General features: G+C 40.5%; 1 protein-coding gene across 3 annotated transcripts in view; it reads left to right on the top strand.

Annotated features, from left to right (window-relative positions):
• Positions 1 to 35: 35 nt before the first annotated feature.
• The window catches only part of SMAD1 (SMAD family member 1), a 68,354-nt gene continuing 59,692 nt past the window's right edge, over positions 36 to 8,697 (top strand). Inside the window, exon 1 of one of the 3 annotated variants that reach the window (XM_025042955.1) lies at positions 36 to 516. The gene's annotated coding sequence lies outside the window, so the exon portion shown is untranslated. Of the gene's footprint in view, positions 882 to 8,697 lie in introns of all 3 variants that reach the window. The other 2 variants (XM_025042956.1, XM_006906286.3) reach the window with 2 other exon arrangements.

The following is an 8,697-nucleotide window of genomic DNA, read 5'->3' as shown; positions in this document are numbered from 1 at the left end:
CGGGACGCCCCTCGCGTCTTTGTGGGGTCTGCGGTGGAGAAGCCTAGCTCCCCGGCCCTGGCCGCCTCGGGACCTCCCCGGCCACCGCCACCCCCTCTCTCTCCTCCTCCGCACGCTCCCCGTTTCTCTTCCCCCTTCTGCAGCCCGGCCCAGGCCCGTCCGCGCGGCCCATTGTATCCCGCCGGCCCGGGCCACCCTTGCGGGAGCTGGAAGGCGACCGCCGGCGCTGCCCTTGATGCGCGGGGCGCCTGGGGGAGCCGGTCTCGCAGGAGGGGGACACCCGGTGCCCTGGGCCCCTCCGCGTCCCGGGCCGGTCCCCTCCTCCGCCCCAGCGAGCCTCTCGGGGGTCGAGGGAAAGGAAAGTTCGTACCGAAATTCCCTCTAATTTATTCAAAGATTTGGCGGCGGCGCGTAATTTTTTTTCCCCCCTCTTCCGCCTACACCCCCCTGCGTCTCTAAGTGTCGTCTCATTCCTTTCCCTTGACCGGATTTGATTGCCTCACTGCATGTGTATTTGTGAGTTCGCTGTTGAACAACTGTTCATTTACTGCGCTCCCTGGCTTTGTGAGGGTTTCTCAGGGTTGTTTCTGTAGAAGGTGGGGGTGGTGGGTGTGAGAGAGAAACAGAGAGACAGAGAGACGTGGGCTTGTTTTTCTAGTTGCTTAATATATGTGAAGGCTTAAAGGGAGAGCATTTCCTTGATTACTTAGAAAGGGAGGAGGGACAGATGCCTGCCGGATCTCACAACTACAGTAGCTGCGGCTTTTGTTTATTTCGAGGCTCATACGATTTTTACATTCACTGCGAGATAACCAGGAAGGCGCTTCCCTTCTGAAAATGAGGCGCGTCTCAGAACCATCTCCCGAGAAAGCATCGTTTTCGTGAGTGCCGTGACAGCGGCCTTTTTCTTCCTCCTAATGTCCTCTCCTTTCCACTGTCTCTGAAGTTGCAAAGTGGGTGGAATCATACAGAAGTTGCATGATTTCTGTATGTCTTTCCTGTTCCTGACACTCTTAGCAGCTAAATCACAGAATGCCTTTATTTCAGGACATTTCTCGCTCTGCCTGTGGTGGATAACATGTCTAGGTTCAGTAACAATGAAAAAACTGTTCTCTGCCCATGTTGATTTTTCACCTTGTTGATAATTACCACTTTCGTTTTATTGGAAGTAGGCGAGCTGTATTGGAACCACCAATAGAGGTGGGAACAATGTTCACGACCGCAGCGTTTTCAATGAATATATTTTGTATCAGTGTTATTCTGATGTAGGTACCAGGCCTAAATATGCAATACCGATTTAAGTGTTTGTTCTTCCCTCTCCCTGCCTCTTTCCCATTTGCAGCTATTTGATATTTCTGTGCAGGTGGTTTACATTTGTGTAATATTGCAGTTTTTAGGAAACTGTAACCAGGGTCATGCAGAGATGATTTTCTAGAGGTGGGTGATGCCAGAGCCTCTGTGGGATCCAGGCTGGATCCAGTTTCTTCAGAGGATAGAGATTTGTCCTTGCTTTAGTTTTGACCCCTCCAACCATAGGTATGTAAGCAAATCCATTTTTCCTTTTTGCAGTATCCTTTGATTTTATACCCTTGAGGAGCTGATGACCTTTGCATTTTGTAGAAATGACAGTTTTTAGGAAATTAAAATTTTTAACCTCTTCACCTGTTAGAGTTTAATAATTCTTTTCTACTAAGTTCATCATGGCATTAGGAGTAGAAGTCAGTCTTATTTTCCCAAATATATCTATTAGTTAAAAACTAAATTTCAGATTTTAATTTTGATTTCTAGTAATAGGTTGGTTAGATTGATAAAGAATAAACTTGAGTATAATTAGACGGGTATATTTAAGCGGCAGTCGCCTACATAATCAAGGCCAAGTTGTGTGTATAAAAGATCTCATTTGTGTAGTCTTACAAGGCTAATGGAGGCATCATTGAGGCTTTATAAATAATGTAAGTTGTGTATAATGTAGAGTCTCCAGAGACAGCAGAGAAAGCATCATTACCAGCCTTTTCAACCTGCTTGAGATCTTAAATTGATTTACAGCACTGAACTGGTGCAAAATGATACATCAGGATGACATGGGGTCAGCCTGTAAAAGTCTATGATGTCAGCCTATTAGTTCAGTCATCATAATTAAACCATATTACAGGGGCAGCTAAGCAGGAGTCTGGCGTTATACTTCAGATATGGGTGGTACATGGATTTCGTATGTAGTGGAAAGGCTGATTTTTTTTTGCTGAAAGAGGGGAAGGCTTACAGCACTCCGAATTTCTGAAAAAAATTGAAGAGCAATGCAGAGATGTTCAGTCTGCATTGTTGAAGTAGCTTTCCATTTGGTAGTGGAGAAAAAGATGCTTTTGGAGTGCTGATCAGGACCTTTGCAACTCTGATCCCTGTACTGGGTCATGCTTTAATTTAACTTGGCCATAGGGACCTTCTAAAATATCAGGGCTACATACTTCTTATCTCTGATCCTTTTATTAGCACTGAGTTGCCCTGTATTGATGTATCAGCTGACATGTTATTTCTTTAACTAGTCATAGTTACCAGGGCTCCACTGAAAACAAAGATATTTGTATTGAACATAGGAACAATTCAGGAAAAGGAGACTTGTTTTTTGCTTAGATTTCTGGCAATCCTTATTCAATTCATAGGTCATCTAGGGTTGTGCCGTCCAATAAGGTAGCCATAGTCACCTGGGGGGCATTTAAGTTGAAATTAATTAAAATTAAATAAAAATAAAAATTCATCTCAGTAGCTCCAGCTGCATTTCAAGTGCTAAGTAGCCACATGTGGCTAGTGGCTGCCTTATTGGAGTGTCTGTGTAGGACATTTCCATCACGGCAGAGGGTTCTATCGGACAGTGCTGCTCTGGGACCTTTGTTTCTCCTTTTCCTCCCTTTTTACTCATCTTTCAGCTACTTCTCTGCTTGTTCCCTCTGCTGATGAGTTTGTGGGGTCTGAGAGGAAGAGCTATATCAACTCACTTTGATACTTACTAGTTGCTCTTATTAAACAGTTTGTATGTGACAGTTGAAGCCACTGGATAAAATGCGGTTGACTTTTTTGTGGATTATATTTATCATTGGCATCATGGATTCTAATATGATTTAGAGCTTTCGGTAGGAGAAATCATTGTAGCTATTTTTTTTTTCTGAGTTTTTGCTGTTTCCTTGTTTTTTAATACTGCTGTTTCATTTAAGCCTCAAAACTCTCCTAAGTACTGTTGTAACATGTCACATTTTACAGGTAAAGAAACTGAGTTCAGAATGATTCACTGTCTCTTGCCTCAGGCTGTGTAACTGGTGATTGTGATATGAACAAGGTCTGACTCTAGGGCCTCACTCCTAACTGTATTTTTTTTTAAATGTTTTTTTGTTTTTGCCTAGAATACCCAAATAATCCTTGTTCTGCGGGACTTTATTATTCCAATATAGATGTGATTTTGCTTTTATTTTTTAGGCTTTTAGACAAATTTTGTGCTATTGTGCTTTTCTTGGTTATCTTCTTTTCAGTGGAAGAAAGGAAACATAATGTTAATACATATCTAAGCAGAACATAAGTGGAAGAATAAATCTGACATAAAAGTAATGCATTTCAAAGACAATTTGGTTTTATCTTTGCTTTTCTGGATAATACTACTTTCCCCTTTTGTTTTTCTTGTATAATCATAATCTAATGGTTCCGAGGAAGAAAGTTCTAGTAGTTCAGTTTATATCATCAAAGTTAGTCTTCCCTTAGCTGGTAAACTCTGCATCTTGATATATGAATAGTTCATTGCAAATTCCTTGGAATTTTTTTTCTTACATTTAATGTCTACTTTTGTTTAGTGTTATAGTTCAGTCATTCTTAACATTTTTTTTGTGTGTGTGTGGGGGGGTCAGGGTTGTTAAGGAATCCGATGAAACTGTGGCTCCTATACCTTCTCATTCCCATCCTCCAATCCAAAAATGCCAATATGCCCTGGTAAGCGTGCGTGTGCACTTAAGTACACAAATTGCGTGATATTTCAGGTGAAGTACATCATGGGGCTCCCTTGCTAAGTACGTTCATAAACATTAGGATTTGTAATTTCCTTTACAGAGAATAGAGATATTTAGTGTTAACAGCTCTTTTGAAGATTTTCTAATCCAGTTGGTTAATATCAAATTGAGCAACCTGAGGCCCGGAAAAGAGCGCTGACTCGCCTAACATCACCTACCTAATAACTGGCAGAGGGAAAGCCAGAGCCGGGGTCACTCTGCACGTTGTTAAGTTCTCATTTTTTTTTGTTTCCTACCATATTTAGGGCATTCGGATGCTTTGGTCTGAGCATATCCAGTGTATGGTAATTTGGGGAGGGGAGAAAGAATTTCTTGATATGTTATTGATTTTTTTGTACCTAACATTTATTGTTTGAGCTGAGTAGGAATCAAATCTGACAACCTGGGAGAGATTTTTTTTTTTACAGATTAAAATTGATTTTTTTTTCATTTTTAGAGATGGAAAAGTCTTATGTCTGATTTAATCAGTGGGACCTTACTAGAAAATGAGTGATCCAAGATTGTACAAAGTTCAAATTAAATCAGGCAATTCTGCTATGTGAATCACCTATCTTGACTCTTAAAAACAAATCACATTCCTAACCAAAAGCTAAAGTTTGGAGTATTTAGGGAAGGAGGTGGGAGATCCTAGGGAGAGAACTGCAAAGATCTGAGGAGAAAAAGGGTAATTTAAATTTAAAAAGATAGAGAAGTTTGATAGTAAGTCATAAAATAACAAGAAGGCTGATGAAGTGTTCTCAGTAATTCTATATAGGGTTTTTCTTTTCTTTCTTTTGTTTTTTTAACTTGCTATCACCAGTTTATTATGAAGGATACAACTCAAGAACAACCAGATGGAAGAAATACATAGGGCAAGTTCTGGGAAATGGTGCAGCGCATCCATGCCCTCTCTAGGTACCCGCTGTCGGAGCACCTGGATGTTCAACAACCTGGAAGCTCTGGTTTTTACTTTTTGGTGCCAAGGTTAGCAAGGTGTGCTTTGATAACAAATGGAGAGATCTCTATTTTGCTCCAAACTGAACTCTCAACTATTTATATGATACATAATAATAACATAATATATAATAATAATCTATCATTACCTGGTAGTGCAACTATTCAGTCTAATCTGCTGCTCTGTCATTTGATCTTCCACAAAATCATCTAAAGTATTTTTAACACTCACTTCGGAGTAACTTCCTTAATAATAATAAAAAAAAAAAGCTAAGCTAGGTAGCATGAATGTATGTACTTAAAATTTAAATCAAAATCTTCATTTTGGTGTGTGTTATTAAGATGGTGCCAGTTTTAGAGACGTACAGCTAGTCTTGTAGGTAAAAGCATAACGTTTACAGCTACTGCTTGCCAGCTTACAGAAATGAGCAGGTTCTGTAGAACAGTCATTTGCATAAGAGAAACTATATTTCTGTCGGGAAAAGCCAAACTTTCATAAATTGTTCAACTCCAGTGACTACATCAGATTTTTAGGAGGGTACTGGAAACTGCAGTATTTGAGCGGTTTAACATCTTTGTAACATTGGTTATAAACTAAAATCAGAACTTTAGGGACGACTCCCTCTAAGGTTCATGGGAATCTTTACCTGGTGATCCTGTGGTGTGGTGGGTTTGATTTCTTAACTAATTTTCTTGACAAGTCTGAATTTAAAGGAACATATATGCACAACAGTTTATCCACCTGTCTATTTTCGAGCTCAGACTGTAAATAAACACTGTGCCATGCTTGGGGAGAAGAGGATAGAGGAGTCTAGCTTTTGATTCAGAAATAGATTTCTATACATAATTTTTAATGCTTTGTTTGTAGCTCCCCCTGAAGTTTAGGGCAGCTGTACTATAGATGTTTTTTCCTACAATCTCAGTTAGGGCATAGTTATTCAAACTATTCATTTATTTTCCTTTCATTGTCTATCTTTTGTGGTTTCTTTGTGGTATGCTTATGCAAAGTGGAAGTATTTCAGATTTTTATAGCTTTTTTTTTTTTTTTTAGCTTCAAACACCACAAGAAAAAAAGGAAACTAATTATCTTAAGTATTATAATTAGGCACTAAATTAAGTCATTATTTAGTTAGCTGAATGCAGGCTCTTTTGTTTGTTTAGACCGAAAGAAAATGTGTCATTTTAATGGAAGAGGGATTTTGAATATGCTCTTATTTGATAATTTTGATGCAGTAATGTAATAAGTATATGCTTCATTTATTCAATAAATATTTATTAGTTCTGAGGGACTCAGTCATTGGTGAGAAGACACACAAAAATGAAAAATTAAATGCAACAACACCGCAAGCAAGAGCTGTCGTAAGGTAATAGTGGGAGTCAGTTGTTATAGACAATTCACATGAGGACCACTGTGGAATGAGAGGACATGTTGGTTTGCACAGGTGGCAAGGAGAGCTGTTCCGGGCACAGTTGTGGCGTGGAAGGCCTGGGAGGTCAGCATGAGTGTTGAGGATCTCTAGAGCAGCTCTGTCCAGTAGAGCGCTCTGCAGCAATGGCAGTGTTCTATATTTGCTCTGTCCAACCCTGCAGCCACTAGCTGCAAGTGGCTATTGAGCACTTAAAATGTGGCTAGTGCAACTGAGGAGAACTGCATTTTAAATATTAATTCATGTTTAAATAGCCACTTGTGGCTTTCATATGGGACAGCACCGATCTGGTGAGGCTGGGGAGTAGCTCTCCCTGACCACAGTGGATATTCCCGAAGGGGCCCAGGATGATGAGAGGGGAGAGATGTTCAGAAAGGTTAAGTTGGAGTGAGAATTTGTGGACCTTAGAGAGCCAGCATAAGGCAGCATTGGGAAGTCACTGAAGGTGTTTCAATATGCAGTTTGTATTGGAAGGGGTAGAGCCTATATGCCAAGAGATTAATAGGAAAACTATTTGAGTTATCTATCTGATGAGGTGAGTTTTGTGAGCAAAAAAACTCTTGGTGGTTATTTGGCTGTAGAGTAATGGGACAAAGATGGCAGAGATTATTCTTAAGTTTCTAACCTGAGTGGCTGGAAAATTAATAAAGCTTTTACGTAAGAATAGGGAAAGTAGTTGTAGAAGGAATAAAGATCGTATGAATGACAAATTAGAATTGACAGCTTGAATTTAAGGTGGGGTATCTAAGTATTCTATAGGCAAGTTAGAGATAACATAACTAAACTGCAGCTTAGAGATGGGCTTAGAGCTTTACATACAATTTTCCAGTAGTGATCGACTTTGGAAATGATGGTTGAACTTCTAAGTGTGGTTGAGTACCCTGAGAGGATCATGAACAGAGAAACAAAGAACTAGTGGGTTGAATCTTCTATTGAAGCCACGGTTAGGAATTAGAAGAAGGGAGAGGCATGCTTGAAGTAGACGAAAGAAGGATCTGGAAGAAAGACATGGAGTCAGAGGAGCAGATAAACCAGAAAGCCACAGGAAGAGATTCCAGAAACAGGTTCAGAGGGGAAACATATGCGTCAGGGCAAAGGAGAAAAGGCTGGGCCAATCGAATGCAGTCGAGATGAGGAGACCAGACCGGGCATATTGAGAAATGAGAAATAGGTTCTCAAAATACCCTCTAGTGACTTATGTTTCAAAGTTGATGAGACCCCTTGATGTTCGAAGGTCGAGGGAAAGCAGTTAATGAAGAGAAAACAGAGGTGGTGGCGTTAGTGATCTGGAGCACAGGTGACAGGTAAGGAGGGAGAGGTGTCTGAGAGAGAAGCAGAATGGGGTTCAAGTGAGAAAGGGAAGCAGATGGCAGAGCTCACGCCAGCTTGTGCTGATTTTCGCGGTAGCGTAGAGGCCAGTCCCTTCGTTGGGATGGTGAGGTGAGGGAATCAGCAGATGGCATTGGAAGATTAACAATAATGGAGAAGTTTTGGAAGAACCATTGTAGGTGGTGTGCCAGCAAATCTGTGGAGAATTCAAAGTATAAACATCAGGAAGAAGCCTGGGTTAAGCTTGATGTGGCTGCAGAGAAGACTAGTAGTTGCCACTTTCCGGTATAACTTGGTGACCTGGTAGGAAGATTGGAGAGAAACGTTGGCAGAGATGAGTCTGGCCTAGAGATAGCAATTAGGTTAAGGAATGAGACTCTAGAATCAGGATTCTTGGGTTTAAGTCCAAGCCCCAACACTTAACTTGCTTTTTATAACGTTGGGTAAGCTACGTACCACTGACTCCTGTACCTCACTTTTCCTCATCTGAAAAAGCGAGGTAATAGTACCAGCCTCAGGATGGATTGTAAGATGGAATGAGTTAAACTTCCGTATTTCATCTAATCTAAGATGCTGCCCAGTGTGAGACAGTCTTTCGTGTACTATTGAAAAAACTGTCAATTAGACGTGACATACCATTGATTATACGTTTCCCGGTTTCAGAGGTGTTAAAATGGGAGGGGAAGGTACATCTTACAGTCAGTAAAATATAGAGTACATAAAAGATGTAACACGGACTTCGTACATGATAAGCCCTCAAAAATGTTATTTATACATTTATAAAAATGAATGTGATTTTAGAGTCTAGAGTGTTGAGAGTGGTAACACATCCAATCTAGGTAAGGCGGTCACAGGTTGTAAGGAGTCCAATGGACTGAATAAATTGAGAGGAGTTAAGCAATGGGAAGCTGGTAATGAAACTGTGAAATACCAAGTTTGGGAATTTGTAGATGGAACATTTC

The sequence above is a fragment of the Pteropus alecto genome, unplaced genomic scaffold, assembly GCF_000325575.1.
Source record: "Pteropus alecto unplaced genomic scaffold, ASM32557v1 scaffold50, whole genome shotgun sequence".
Taxonomy (NCBI): Eukaryota; Metazoa; Chordata; class Mammalia; order Chiroptera; family Pteropodidae; genus Pteropus; species Pteropus alecto.
This window is presented reverse-complemented; position numbering and strand designations above follow the sequence as displayed.